Genomic DNA, 16,777 nt, shown 5'->3' with positions numbered 1-16,777 from the left:
TGCCTTCATTCTCTGTGTTTTTAAAGTGCTCGATACATGTTACATTACTCAATGCTGATAAGATGCATCGTTATGCAAAATGGTGATTGGTTTGCATTATTATTTAATATATTTTTTTTCAAAACAATGTGTTTTTGAACTACAAAATCCTTGTTCTGATTCTTGTGTTCTAATCATATATTGATCTTCTCCCTTCATTTCCATTTTTCTCCATCTATAACTAGACTACAGTTGCATTTTAAGACAATGACCAAAGGAAGACATTGAGTTCAGAACATCTTGAAATTAAAACACTTCAACTATTCCATTGAGTTTTATGAAATTGGGTGTACCAGAAACTGTTATGACAGAAATAAATAAATCATAGTGATTTTTCTAGAAAGAAACTTAGAGTCATTTACTATGAATCTATCGAGAAATACATGCATTCAATGAATACTAAGTGAGTCCTTTTCCCTATCTCTTTTGGGTTGTTGTGAAAGCATGATATCATCTTTGATTCTCTTATTTCTTTTATGCTTTTTTTCATGTCAAGCCATTATGACAGTTGGCTTACTATACTTTATCAGTAACCTGTTTACCTCACAGGGGTTTCATACTTTATATGGCGCGAGACCGGTTCTCTTCTATTGATCTTTGTTTCACATCTAAGCCGTGATCTTCATTTCTCTGAACCTTTCTTAAACCCTTTAATTTCTTCCATAAAGTATTTTGTGATACATTTAATTAGATCATTTTTGATAAATAGAGAGTCTTGAACCAAATCTTCTTTCAATAAAAGTTGGTGTGGACTATGTACACTCTCCATAATGGTTTCAAAGTGATAAAATTGGAGGTTTATAGGATCTTTTGGATTCAATAGCTCTCTATTCCATATTGGTTCTAAAGAGGGCTTAACCTCTCCCCTTGCCATTTTTGCAAAGCCTTTAAGAAATTGACCCACTCCTCATCCGTCACATATACTATGGTGGAAACTCACTCCCACAACAAAACCACTGCATGCAAAATGAGTTACCTATATGAAGTAAGTACAAGAAATAACAATAAAACAATGCACAAATCTTGTTAAAAAATCATATATTAAATCATTAGTATAAATCAAAATAAATAAGTTACAAATCCATCAAATGTAATGAAAATGATAACTAAAAAAATACTAGAAACTAAGAGATCCAAAAAGTTGCTTGAATATAGAAATTGGAAAAGAAAATTCAAGATAATAAAACCCAATCTAAGAGAGTAATACAACTCAATATAGGATAGTAAGAGTCAAGGATTTAGGAGTATCTATTCCACCAAATTTGTTAGTGGCATCGATCTTAGAGTCTTGCACTTAGCAATATTAGAATATTCTTGGTGGGTTTGTTAAGAACCATTCAACTTCACCAATCGTTAACATATGTTTTGATATATGAAAATTGTAAGTAATAGAATTGACTTATTGTAGCATTGTTATCATTTTGTTCAAACTCCCATTAGAACACTTTTCGTTGACAAATGTTTCAATATACTAAAACTATGAATAATAAGATTGCCTTACCTTGGTGGTGTTATCATTTTGTTCAAACTCCTCTTCCATCTATGACCTTTCCAACTCATTTTTCAAAGAAAAAGCATAACCCTTCTCCCCACGCCCCTTCTCCTCAAGGAAGAATTAAGCTTGGAATAAAAAAGAGAAGAATTAAGCTTGGAATAAAAAAGTCAACTTTGACTATTTAACACTTTGGTCTAGGAATTAAGCTTAGTGTGTGATGTTTAAGTTGTTCCTTCTCCCTGACCCCAACCCCAAAGATAAAACACTTTCTAAAGGAGATAAACTTAATCCTTCACTTTTCTATAAATAAAAAAGAAAAACAAAGAATTACCAAAACAACCAAAAGATGAAAGTTCTCGATAGGAGTAGTAATAGGTGGAAGTGAATAAAGCAGCTGTTGAAATGATGGGTGCCATCATCCAAATCTCCCAAGGCTGAAAGAGTGTTATCTGCCATTGCTTCCACAAATAGAGCGCCCTCACTAGTGTAATCCACTTCAAAATCCCCATTTTCTTTTCCTCTGAGCCTCCCAGCCAAGGGAAAATAATACACCAACACTTTGGAGAGAGCCTCTCTAATTGTTTTTGTAGGATCAACAAAAATATTGTCATGAGCATTGTAAACTAATAAGGAAGTAAAGATATGTCTTCTTAACATGGCTAAGTTATCAATAGAGGAGAGGGGGAGAATAGTTATGGGTGTAGGTAGAGAAGGGGCCACCATGACTGGTTTAGAGCTCTTCACCTTCCACTCTCTTGCCCCAACTTTCTCCATTCTTATTCTTTTGATACTCAAATTGTGAGATAGAAACTGATACTCAAATTGTGAGATTAAAATAGCATGTAGAGATCCCTTATATATACTACTCCAACCAATAAGTAGCCAAATTATTCCCTTTATAACTGTTGCTACCTAAAACAAATTATGTTGTATGTTAAACAAATTATGTTGTATATTTTTAGTGGGTTCTGTAATTATATTGCGACTATAAACATCACACTATTGACCCACTCCAAATTTTGCATTTTTAATCCCTTCACTAAAATGGCATCTCTTTATATTGTTAAAATAAATAACTCATGATCCTCAACAGCTAATTCTTGCATTTTCTGTGGGTAAAGAAATCTATTTTGGAAAAGATTTGTTTCATAAAACCTGGTGCAAATGGGTTGGTAAACCCTGGAAATACAGAAAAATGCAAATTTTGACATTCATAATTGATTATCACACTTAAACTCCAGAGGGCTTGATATACTGCATAAAAATCTGGCTATATTGGCTACTTAAAAAACTAAAAGTCAATAGTGTGAACTCTTAAAAATTAGGAGGGAAAAAAAGCCCAAATGATATGATATATTTTTTTGTTCACACTTCATCCAACAATTGAATTGCTGGCTAGTTAAGATAAGATGGTAAATAAAGTCATGAACTATTTATTATTCAGAAAAGCTGCACAATGATAGAAGGGTGATAAATGAAACAATATATTTATATTACATGGTATTCAGAAAGTAAAGAGTACAATCATCACTACATTGCGATAGAAAGGCAAAAGAAATTCGATAGTTTTATGAATATATCCAATGGTTGTATTGTTTAGAATTGCTTCAACAAAATCTATAATATTCTAGTGGACTTAAATGAACAAAATGAAAGAATAGAATTTAGAAATAGCATGATTGAATGAAACATAAGTATGATGTTATCAGCTTTTTGCAGTATTATCTATAAGCATAATAAAAGAAAAGGGAGAAAATGAATCTTTATAATAAGGGGAAATTGTTTTAATCTTTATTTCATATTTGAAATCTTTAAAAAAAAAATGTCTTAACTTTTATAAAGAAATATATTGTTCAAAGAATCAAGATGACAAGCTCAAAATAAGTCACCCTACCACCCAATAACCTAAAATCAAGTATTTAACATTTTGAGTTTGTAGATCCAAAAAAACAAGTATCCTTAAGTCTAATATCATAGCATCTAATACTTAGAATAAGTACAATAGAACTTGCATTTTACTAAAGAAACACTAAGGCACAAGAAGTAGATAGGAAGAAAAGGAAAGAGGAAAATAGAAAAAGAAATTGAGGAAGACTAATAATTAGAACTCCACATTTTGACACTAGAAGATCACATTCCATCCACCACAAACTTGAGCTGACCTCGAGGAGTGATCTAACAATAGCTTAGATGAGGAGGGGTGGAACATAAACAATCTTGAGAAAAGAAGTAAGCCTATAGGTATCTTTAAAATGATCCAAAGGTACAACCATGGAAGGAACCACCATTACTTCTATGATTTCACTAATTTTCTTCATAGCCTCCTAATGGTGGTCACATATTTAACAAAAAATTGTCGATGACAAAAACTCTTCAAGAGTGCCATATTCGTCAATGTCATAAAATATAAAACATAATAATCATTCAACAAAATTAATCATGTACTGTTGCAAAGCATAATCCAAGATAGGAGGACCAATATTTTTATGAGTACAAATAAGGCCAACTCTTGAACATGGAGACACTCTTGCATGATATCTAGATATGTGGTCAAGAATCTTGAAGCAATCTCAAAGAATATAGTAGTAGAATTCATCCTGGTCCATTTTTTGTCTAAGATCTCAAGAATGGCATGTCAATAATCTCATGATTATATAGTGGAGATGGTCTAGTAGTTGAGTATCCTAGCTTTGTGCTTCTCAAAATCCTACATGCACTACTACATTTAACATCATTTTTCTACCAAAATTTTTGACCATCAACTAAATAAATTTAGGGTGGTCGAAATGTAAAGGTAAACATTTCTTTTTTTTACATATAAGACCCATGTTGGTCAAAATTTTGACCAACATAGGGCTTATCCATGCAAAGGAAAAAAACATTTGTCCTTTTACGTCTTTCCCACACCTGGTTTCATTTTAGGTTTTTGGAGCATTTTCACATGGTTTTTGGAGAGCCCAGTTTCATTTTAGGTTTTCTTTGCATTTTCACATGGTTTTTGGAGAGCCCAATTTCATTTAGGGCTGGTCTTCAAAGTGAATCAAACCAAACTTTGAGGGTTGCTAGAGAGAATCTGGTAAGTTGTTTTGTGATATATTGTTTGTTTGTTTTTAGTGACTAGAAGTGAACATGGAAAAGAAATTACTCTGATATAAAGGTTATTTGAGATCCAGTTCGGTGTAGTAATGCATATGGGTTAAACCTAGAAAACTCAAAATGAACTGAGTTGGCCCCTTTCTGGAAGAATGCCTTTATATATCATCTTAAAATGAAATGATGTTGTTTTGTTTTCCTAGAAAGTCTTCTTTAACTCTCTACTCATGTTTTTGTATAGACTATTTATAAGACATTCTTCCTTGGCCAGGCAAGAGCTAATAAAGCCCTAATGTATTCAGTTGTCTACTGTTAGAGAGTCTTCCCCAAATCAGGCCTTTTTCTAGTTGTGTGTCATCCAATTATTTTCATTGTCATTGTTTTTGTTTTTATATTTCAATATGTGCAGATGGAATATATATAGACATGATGCAACATAAAGTACCGCAAGCAAGATCTTGGTGGGCATCAGTATAGTAGTGTGTCAAATAGTGGTTGACAGGTTGTGATGTGTGCTGGAGAGTTAGAAAGTGCTTAAAATACTTTATGCCCTCTTGAACTTCTCAATCAAACCAAGAGCGACTTTTTAAAAATTAGACCATTGAAAATAGGTAAATATAATGGAAGTTTGTATGAACCAATTTTAATTATATTTAGGATTATGAAACAAACAAAAAATGGTTGTGGGCGTCATTTCTTAACCTTGTTATTAGAGTAGCAATAGTAGAGTTTTGTATCTTCCACTCACCATCAATCTTTTAACTATCCAAGGGAAAATAGGCAAGAGAAGCCATTGATAAGGCATTGAAAGAGATCATTCAAAATCCTTGTAGCATGGAAGGAGTAGATTGTGAAGACTTCTAGCAATTCTATTGGCTTACCAAATGACATATGTTGTTACTATCAGACATACTTTTCTTCAGTGGATGAGAAGTAGAAATCCTTAGGACATATCCTAAAGTTGGATCTCATCTACTAGATCCAATATGGATGAGAAAAAAGAGTCGGCTTCCCTTAGTAATGGCAATCCTCTCATCACTTTCCCATATGCCCCTTGAGCTTTGTTTTCAAAGTGTTGCTTCTTAATAATTAGTAGGTAATTTTTCATGTTTTGATGGGAATTGTGCCATTTAACTAATAGTTCCCACATGGAGTGCTTGCCAAACTACATGCAAGCTTTTTATTTTCATCTTTTGAAGTTTTACCTATATGGGTGTATGTGTAGTTTTTAATGTGCATGAGAGTCCCTCATACAAGACCTCAAGGGGATCATTTTTAAGTTTTTTGAGTTAGTAACTCTAAACTTTTGATCCTCCTTCTTCTCCTTATTATGTGACCATCTTATTCCATCAGCTTGTGTGTTGGTCTAGGTCACAAAAGCCTCGGGCTTATCATCAAAGTAGTATTCTAAATCTCAGATGAGAATTTTTTGTAATGATTGCTATTTTCCAATAAAGTCTTTAATTATAGAAAAAGATTGCACCTCTTAAAGATTATGTTATTGACACTGTATTCAAATAATAGGAAATGTTCTCATAATAGTCTTTGATGACAATGTTGTAATGTCATAAACTTGGAACATAAATTGATAACCAATTTGATAAGTTGTAATCCAAAGCCTACTTTCTCGACTTCATCTAGCCCAATCCAAAGCTGCATTCTTTGAATCATCCAATATGATAATAGGATCATTTTAGTTACATTTGAATACATTAATCAACAATTTCCATATGTGTAGATATAAACATTAACTACAACATGTCCAATTTATTTGTAGGTAATTGCAATTGTTAAATACTGAAATGAGTTTTCATCTTGGATAAGGAACCAGACACTACTACATTTGATCTTGTTTTTTGACCAAAAATTGTGACCATCAATTAAAAATCTTTACGTTGGTTAGATTGGAGAAGAGAAAAATCCTCTTTTTAAAAATCTAAGCCCGTGTTGGTCAAAATTTCGACCAACATGGGCTTAACTTCAACATGGAAAAACATTTTTCATTTCATTGATGCAGTTTGAGAGCACGCAAAGGAGCATTTCATTATATGTTTGAGAGCATGCAAAGGAGCTGTAAGGGTTTACCCTACCTCTCATTCCTCCTTTCCTACTTGAAAAACCATTTCAATCCCCGACTGGTGCTCGCTATTGATGAGAAGATTGATCAGGAAAGGAGGGAGACAATGATATGTTTGGCAGGTAACGAGATTTCTTGTCCGTAGCTTGATGCTGAAGTTGACTGAAATTTTCTTTTCCTTTCTCCTCACACTGATTTTGGGAGGTTCATTTACTTGGATTGCCTGGGTGGTGTTTGATAGTGACAAGTTAAAGGAGTGGGGAAAAGCTAAGTTCTATAATGAAGTTTTGGATGTCTCATACAATACTTGAGGGTTTTCATCTTCCATTGTAATTCATTTTTTGTGTAAGTTCTTTATGAGCCATTATAATAAATTTTCTACCTGAATTTTATGATTGGGAATTCTAGATTCATTAACTAAAATCATCTTCTAGTATTGTAAGTGGTTATTATCTACACCATTGCTCACAAGTTTTGATAAGTGAGGAATTTTCACACCTTTGAACTATCTCTGAGGTCTTAGGATTCATAAATAGTCCATATGTGTAAGAATTTGACTATACCAAATCTACTTTACTATTTTGAGGCTGAGTATCATCTTTTGGCAATAACCTATCTCTACCTAAAACAAAACTAGCTTTATAGGGATTCATATCAGGCCCACCTTTAATCCTTTTTTCAAGGTTAAATTTTTACAACCCCTCACACCTTGTCCAAGAAATGGTTGCATTATCACTTGTAGATAGAAGCATTTGTAGTAAAGTAGAGGAGCCTTTGGGCCCAACTCCTTGCTTTTTTCTTTTTTTGTTCCTTGGTGTTTAAACTAGAGAATGCCTAGAAACTTCCAAGATATTTTAGGAACTCTAGAGAATTGTAAGAGATGTCAGGAATCCTTCTATTTTGGGGATGGTTGCACATTCCCAGCTCTGTTTACATATGGCTTGAATCACCCTAACAAAAACCAAGCCCTCTTTAAAAATGATTAGATGCCATAATAAATTCACCATCACTATTTGGGGATAGATAGAAGTTCCTAAAATATAATGAGGGATGTTATACCATGAGATATCTAAAGAAATATTTAATAAACTAGGGTCAACTCGGGTGCCTAAGAATCTTAGAATGGGAATAAAAAATGGGGGTGTGCCACAACAATACCAAGATGATATATAGCTTGAATTTTTTTTCTTAGATTTCAGAGACAAAAGTGGGGCATTTTATACCCAATTCATTTGGAAAGTTAAATGATGCACTAAGTGATTACACAAGTTTAGCCCATCCTTAATCAGTTCCATAACAATGCCTTACCTCAACTTGCCAAGTGTTTGGGCACTCTAGATGTACCAAAAAAGGCTTAACTATTTGCGAGTTCAGGCCTCCATTATTATCTTAAGCCATATGTTATAAATAAAATTGACCATAACTTTGTATGGTGCATCAATTGATAAATATTCTATGCTACTAAAACTCAAATTTGTTTGGAATTCTTAGAGGGCTTTCATGTGCCTTCTCTTTTTGTTGGAATTTATTAGGGATAACATAAAAAAATTAGCCAAGATTCTGCACTAATTGACATAGTCTTTCATCATCTAATCTATAATTTGTTCACCCTCGAGTGAAAGTCCAATAATAAATCTTGATTTTTGTGTAACCTTATGATTTTTGTGTAGCCTTATGATTCCTTAGTAGATTCAAGTTGCATTTGCAAGTTTGCCAACATTTGTTCTGATTTAGTAAGTTGACTTTCTGTGTGTTCAAGTTTCTCTTTAGTTGCATCTAGGACTACCTTTTAGATTAACATTGTCACTCTTCACATGCATAAGTTGTTCCTCCAACTCTGTAACTTGATGTTGGGTGTGATCAAGCTTCTCTTTTGTTACAGTGAAGACTCCTTCCAGATTAGCATCCTCACTCTTGAGACGTATGAGCTCCTCTTTTAACTCAATAATCTGATATTGTGTGTGTCCAAGATCCTCTTTGGTTGCAGCCAATACTATTTCTAGATTTGCATTCTCACTCTTGAAGCACATAAGAACCTCTTCTAACTCTCCAATTCTACTTACCTAGGCCTTCAACTCAGATTCCAAAGATGTTTTTTCTACTTGAATGCTGTTAAGCTTCCTAATTATGTATAAATTGCCACCAGCTAGTTGAAAGCATAGGCTATTAGCCTTTTCTTCTCCTGAAAGCTCCTGAGCACTTTCTTGTCTTGTGAAATTATCTGTACTAATCAAATTATGAAGAAAACTAGACTGCATTAGGTTGGGCAATTGGTTTCTAAAATCTGTGGCTTCATTTTGGAAGATTTCACTGAAACCAAGAGCAAACATTTTCCTAAATTGAGATAACAAAGATATCAGTTCAACAATTAACTCTGTAATGTTTTCTTTGCACTACAAAAAGTAATCCACTAACTGAGAAAACTCTCAAATTCTAAAAACTAGTTTATCAGTATCTGATGATTTAAATTTTTGAGTCTTTTTAGGGTCTTGGGCTATAGATTGTAAGAAATTAACGATGCTAACAATAGCAACTGCAAACTCTACATCAATAGAACTAATTCTAATCCCAGTATCAGAATGAGAAGTGAAGTTAGCTTTCACAGAAGACTAGATATGTGTCTAAGAATCTCTAGTACTTTCAGCATCTATTGCCATGGCATATTTGACCTCATCTAGTATTTTGTGCAGGTCTGCAACCTCAACATCAACATCAAGGATCATATCATTTTTTTCTTTGAGACTAACTATAGCAGATTCATTCCAAGTGTTTCTAGCTTGCTGAACAATTAGATTTTCTTGTAAATGGTTAATTTTTTTTAACAACTCAGAGTATTCCTGATTGACAGTTTGAAGCTTGGATTCTTTTTGTGCAAAAGCTTCTTCTAAGAAAGCTCTATCTTCTTGATTAGATGAAATATCAAAACTTCTTGAAACATTCTTGTCAGTTATTTCATCTAAATTTCCTACTTCTGCCCAATCCAATCCAGTTGAATCCATGGAAGCCAATCTCTCCATCTCAAGGAAATCATCCATCAAATCTACCTTGGACACATCATTGAGCTTCTTAGCTTTGCCAATGACCTTTTCTATTTTGATATGATCTAGCTCTGCAATCAGTGCTTAAGCCCATGACTCTGCACTAGGGTCACCATCATTCCTGTGCACCTAAGATCACACATTTATTGAACAAGTGATTAAGATCACATCAGCTAACAGAACTATACCTTGCATTCAATATAATGTAGATATCAGGAAGACAGTAATGCTCACAGATTTGTAACTAATATCCATTGTATACATACCTAGTGGTATTAGACTGAAGTCAGAGATAAACTATACATTTCTAAAGTAATATTAGATATAGCAACCATTGGTATCGGAGCTAAGATCTTGCTAGCTTGTAATTATGACATTTCTACAAGAAGTAACCTGATTAGCATTACTGAAAATTAATGCAGAAGATATATGAACAACAAAAGAAAGAGATATTTGATGGAAAGATCAAACAACCAAACCACCAATTAGAGAAAATGATGTATGATGGATAAGATAGATTCTTTATACAATCAATGTTGTATACACAAAAGAAGATCCCAAGAGGTTTTCAGCATGGAGGGTTCGTAATCAAAACCAATCAATTGCTTGTTATAGATAATCTATATGCAAAGTACAAAATTCATATTCCTAAAAGCTTGAGTACAAAATTTGTATACCTAAACCTGCTATAGCTTCTTTCTGAGGGTTCATTACACCACAGGGTGGGAATAAGTTCCATTCATCTGTGAATGAATATAAGGCATAGCTATCTCTCCATCAAATTGAGAATTACACTACATAAAAGTTGATCAATGTCAATTAAATGTATTATAAGTTATGTGCCGCAAAAAAATAAAAAATAAAAACAAAAACTAGCTATTTATTTTCTTGTTTTAAAACACAGCCACAAAAGTGTGCAGTTGTGAACTATGCCATATATCTACATTTCAAATCCTAAGAAAATATCATATGCATCGCCAAACAGTAAAAAGGAGAACTTTTAGTACCAAGGCCAAAGATATCTTGGCTTAAACTGCTTGTAATCAATAACTTGTATCGGGTCACATGGTAACAACCACATGCCAGAGAATGTTCACATAGCAATGTCATTTGAGGGAAGAAAATGGAATGGCATTTCTTTCAGCATTTTTGTCATCCAGCCTTTTTCCCATTGGATAGTGCTAGTACTAGTAATCCTACATTGTTGCAAAGCACAAATAGCAATTACACTAAAAAAGTGCAGAACTTATTCAAATGTGTTATAACTGCTGTGCCAAATGGGAATATTTTGCCACTTCTTGTATTTAGAACAGCCCCAAAAAGTGGGGAGTCATGAATAACATTAATGTCTACATTACCAACTCTAGGAAAATCTCCCGTGCATCCCTAAATAAAGATAAACTAAATTTCTAGTGCCAATGCCAATAGAATCTTACAAGCTCCATTCATCGCCTTGCGTGTAACTGCTTCTCTAGCTGACCATTGTGCACGGCTATTCCCCACACACGTACTCTCTCAAAAACTCCTTAAAGTGTGTATAACTTTGACACTATTCTCTGTTAGCAAACCAAAAATTGAGGGAAAATATCATTCTGTCAAATATATTTTAATAACCGGTTAATTAGAACTTCTAACAAGATCAAACTTTCAATGTTTCGTCCTTTACATCAACTAAATTTCTCTATTCCAACTCAAATAATCATTCTCATGAATCGAAAGAAACTTGAACCATTAAGCATTTTAAATCAACATCATAGAACTATAAATCAGTAATTCAAAGCCAATGTCTTCAATGATGTTGTGATTAATTTTCACTGATTTGATAATGATGCCTACTCTTCACACAGTATTTCTCATATTTGTAATAAATTAAAATTCTTTCTAGCCGTCGTCAACAGTGAATAATAGTATGGCTAATAGAATGGCTAATTTTTCTCTTGAAAAAGACCTATCTTATTCAGTGATAGATTGGCCCCGTCACTAGACCACTATGCAAAAAAGCAAAATCTTGTATAACTCTCATTTGTTGGTTCACATTAAATGTGTTCATTACAATGGGTGACATACCTGAGACTTCCGAATATAGTAACTTCAAAGTCTTTGAATTCACAAGCTTTTGAAATAGAGAATTTTTGTTGTTAGACACCATGCTTGTATTTGGTGAATCTATGGAATCTGAGATATCAAATAAAAGACATGTCAAGTTTAGTTACAAGGGTTTTTGTGATGGAATTGAGAAGCACAGTTCTAATTTAATTAATAGTACACAACTTGCTTAAAACAATAAAAAATAAAAATAAAATAGTTCAACCCAAAGAGAGGTATTGGCATGAAGGTTCTGCAACAAGATGACATGGATACCACAAGAGAATAACTCTGGGGTATATATATGGAAGAAGTTGGAGATTCCAACACTTTGCATATGATTGGGAGACAGTTACAAAATTTGATGTTTTTATTTCTTGTGTAAATCTCATCTATACCTTTAGAACACAAGAGAAGAAGGATAATATTGTTTCCGCTAAAGAAAAAATAGTGATTAATGATCATTCAATCACAAAACAAGACCCAAGAGTTAATATACAATTAATGGAAATTCATCTTTCAAAGTTGTGAGGGCACGACGTTAATGGTGTGAATTGATAAAAATACAATATGAGAGGAATGACTTATCTTAGAAGATGGAGGTAAGTATTTCTTTCATCTCTTTATTTTTAAACTCCTATGTGGTATAGAAAATATAGATTGGGAATTGGTTAGAATCGGTTATCTATAAATAATAGATTACTAATTAATATGTGTTCCTTACTATTTGCATATTAATTTCTTAATCATAGTTAAATGTTTGAAATGAAATAATATGTTTGAAGGAACCAATGACAAGGAACATATAGGGAACAAACAACAGCGAAAAAATATTTCAAAAAGTACATAAATTAATGTAAAATCATGTAAACATGATGGAACCCCAATTTGGGTTCATTACCATTGGTATGCTGGTGCATCTAAGTCTTCAGAAGGCATTTCTAGAGTCCTATAAAAAATCAAAAATTCTAAAAAAAAAAAACAAAAAAATTATGCTGTATAATCAATTAAATAGCCAAAGATTTCCAACTCACTTGAAGTGTAATCCAAGTGAAGAAAAGAGATCTTCCTCAATGCTAATTAGCTCCTCAAGGAATAATTCACTTTCCTTTGGATGACATATCACAAACATTTCAACCTTACTAAATTGATGGACACAATACAAACCCTTGCCCAACAACCCAGAAAAAATAGCTATACTTTAGGCAATAGAAATTCAAAAAAAACTCAGTTCACTAATCACTCACCAGAAGGAGCTGAGAAATCTATATAACACATATCTATTATTGTCAGTTATGATGCATTTCAAACAACAAAGTAGTGTGAAGCCATGGAATCTTTTCATAATTATGGCTTGGAGTCTCAATCATCTGTCACCAATATTCTATTTGTGGATAGTGGGCACAACTTAGTATATAAAGAAATAAGAATGAAAGCATAAAACATAGGTATGTCTAATTACAAAAATAATTGTTTTCCTTAAAATTGAATGACACATATATCTAGAAATCTTAAGGGAAAGTGATGAATGAAGAAATCATCTTGCACTTTTAACTAGTTATAATTGCAAGAGAGGATCGGGTTCAAACTCAATGAATGCACCTACCATGTAACTATAAGAGAGCTGGAACACACTGGCACTCTCCTCCAAGCACTACTATTTTAGTCTAGTGGAGTAGAGGCAAGTGAATAGAATCAAGAAGTTTCACTTCACAAGCTAAGAATCCATTTCCATTGCCTTTGTCCACACATTAAAGAAGCTACGGGGCGAACCATGTATGGGGGATGAGCTCAGAATGAAATGCACACAATGATGTAACCATAAAAAATCCTACCCCACTACAAGATAATAAGTCATGGTAGAAAAAAAAGAATAACAATTCAGAGCAAAATGATTGCATTAGTATATAACAATTAACTCCTTATTCCAGAGGTTTCCATTTACAATGCAACTGATACAGGGAGGGTCTTTCATAAATGTGCCCTTTCTGTGATAGCATTAGTACCATTTTAAGGACCAATAGTTGTCATTTAAAACCTAACCATTGCATTTAAAAATGTATAGTCATCTGATAAAATACCTTAGCCAACAATTAAAATAATAAAACTAGTTAGCACAACATGTATTAAAATAACAAAGGTCCATGGATCTAAAGACTTTATATAACAAAAGAAATCTAAGTCTTTTTTATTTATGTTTAGTTATGGGGTCCATGGATCCAAAGACTTTATATACTGTTATGACAATTATAGTTTTGCTGGTTATCAGTTGTAATTAAGATTTGGTTAGGCCTGGGTGCCTCGTTGGACTTTGGTTAGTTGCTTGGGTTCCTTTCTGGTTCTAGCTCTTTGGTTTTAGGTTCTTGTCTCTAATTGCTGGTTCTCCTATTCTTTTTGTCTATTTTTGTTACTGGTTGGTAATGTGCTGGTTACCAGCCTTTTGACTGTTAAGGGCTGACCCCCTTGCTTTTGGTCGCTTTTAATTTCAAAAACATAACAAAGGTCACTCTTGAAATTGAGTGAATATTTTTTACAACCTTAATGACCAATGAAATACACACATAAGAGGGATATACTCCCCAAATAATGAGCCCAAAGCTTAACTTGAAAACAAAGATTATTGACACTCATCCAAAAGAACTACCAACATCCATTAAAGTATACATGTAAGGGTTCATGAGGAGGGAATCAAGTCCCTTACAAGAACTAGGGACCTCAACCTATCCTACCAAGAGAGATTAGATCTTCAGCTAGGGAGGTTTATTGACATTTACTAACTTGAAAGCATGTTCTATTTTCCAATATGAAATATAGTTTCTTTTGAGCATGCATTTGTTTTCAACTTGACATAGTTGCAAGATATTAGTAGAATATAAGCTGACCATACATTTTATGTGGTATTATACAAATCAAATTACTCAAGAAATTGTTGATTTTACATGTTCAATGGTCTCCATTATGTAGATAATAATGATTTTACCAAACATTTTGTACACCATTCCACATAGCATTATCAATCCTAAGCAACATTAATGAGTATCTTGTAAAATACTGAATCTAAACATTGGCCCTTTCAAGAACCCAAACCACATTTTTTATTAGTATGGAGTGCATACAAGTTACAGACATTTTGTTTAGTTGAATAGTTTTTTCATATTTCAAGAAATGTATGTTGAATGGAATAGATTACCTTTTATTTAATGCAATCATAGTTTCCAATGTTGATGTTATTTATTTTATTTTACATCTAGTTATTTATTTTATAGTTTTGCAGCATTGGTGTTTGGTACGAAAAGCATTTAGTTGGAGTTTCATGCAAGGTAATTCTTTGATTCTCTTTTCTTTGGTATCAAATTAGTTATGAATGACTTTGGTTGACTCGTTTAGGTGTTTAAGTTTGATATCTTCCACAATACTATTTTCTTGAATAGCTCTGAGTTGATTCCTTATAAGAAGCTTGAATAGGCCTGAATGCTTCCACAATGCTATCAAATCAGTTAAGCCTTGCATTTCCTTAGCTATTATTCCTCTTTGGGAGACAAGCTTATTGTGCCTTATCAGGTTGCTGCTCTGAGTTTATTCAGGCAGGCGTTTTCTTCATAATCAATGTTCACATCCAATCTCCATTCAAATTATCTTGATAGTAAGGACCATTTCCAAATCTGTATCAATAGCACATATATGAATAGTTGGAACACCTAGTTTATTATTGAATTTTAAGGTAGTAATGTAATCTCCATGGCTCCATTTCTCATGATAGGCAACTTCTGCGAGTATTCACTTAATTAGAGAGGCAAGGGAGGATGTGAAAGGGGCTATCTACTAAAGTGAGAACAACATTGGTTGAGTTCTCTTGGAATTTGAAGCAGGAAATAAGTGTTTCTTGAATACATTTCTTGGTTGGTTCAACTAAATTCCTTATTTGAATACATAGAAAGAGCAATATTTTATTTGTTGCAATCAATCAATTGAAAATTGGAGGATCTTGTGTGCAACTTAATATAGAGAATAACCATCATTGATCCTATATTTCTTCAAGATTAGCTAACCCCCCCAATGGAACCACTAGTTAACACTGCACACCAAAAGACACTGAAGCATTTCCAACTTGGAGGATCCTGTGTGCAACTTAATATAGGGAATCACCATCATTGATCCTATATTTGTTCTAGATTAGCTAACCCCCCCAATGGAGCCAATAGTTAACACTACACACCAAAAGGCATTGAAGCATTTCCAACTTGGCCAAAAATAACTTTGTTACTATTGTCAACCGAAGCCAATTTTAACCATATCTTGAGTGTCAATATGCTATTTCCCAACAATAGAAAGCAAAAAATGTTTGATTACCCAGTATGTCTTAAATCCTATTGAATATTTTAATTAAAGACACACTGATCCTAAAGAAAATGAGTTTGTTATAGAAGGAAAATCTACCCATATGTTATCTTTTTACATAGTAGAAGTGCAGCTCGACAAGGATGTAATGCAACAAACTCATAGTAATGATTCAGAAAACTTCTTAAATAAGGTACGCTTTTGAAATTTCACTAAATTATCACAGTGTTGGCAATTGCAATATATTAGGAAATCCAACTACAACCAGAAACATAACATTAATGAGAACCACACCAAATAGATAGTCCTGAAGTTGCTACTATTTTTATCTAATTGGCCTCTAACCATAGGATGAAAGTACTAGCTTCAAGAATTCTAAGAAGTTGAACAATACCCGAGAGCTTAATTTTAAAGAGCATATAAGGCTTGCCATTAGCATTGATTTGTTACAATATAGGATAATTTCGAGGGACTCAGATATGAAAATCATATGGCTTGTGCTTATGAAAACGTAGAATTTAAAACCTAATGACTAAAAATTCTAATTTGAACACATATCATAGGGTTGAGATAAGAAAGAGTCTGCTATTTAGAGCTGGCAATGGAGTAATT

The 16,777-nt window shown here is 33.2% G+C and overlaps 1 pseudogene; it reads right to left on the bottom strand.

Moving 5' to 3' along the window:
- Nucleotides 1–600: 600 nt before the first annotated feature.
- LOC149569214 (10-deacetylbaccatin III 10-O-acetyltransferase pseudogene) lies at nucleotides 601–2,308 on the bottom strand (annotated as a pseudogene).
- Between the last annotated feature and the right edge of the window lie 14,469 nt (nucleotides 2,309–16,777).

This window comes from Cupressus sempervirens, chromosome 3 (assembly GCF_028749045.1).
Source record: "Cupressus sempervirens isolate cs-2001-9-10 chromosome 3, ASM2874904v1, whole genome shotgun sequence".
NCBI lineage: Eukaryota > Viridiplantae > Streptophyta > Pinopsida > Cupressales > Cupressaceae > Cupressus > Cupressus sempervirens.
The sequence above is the reverse complement of the archived record's forward strand: the minus strand, read 5'-3'. Positions and strand labels throughout refer to the sequence as shown.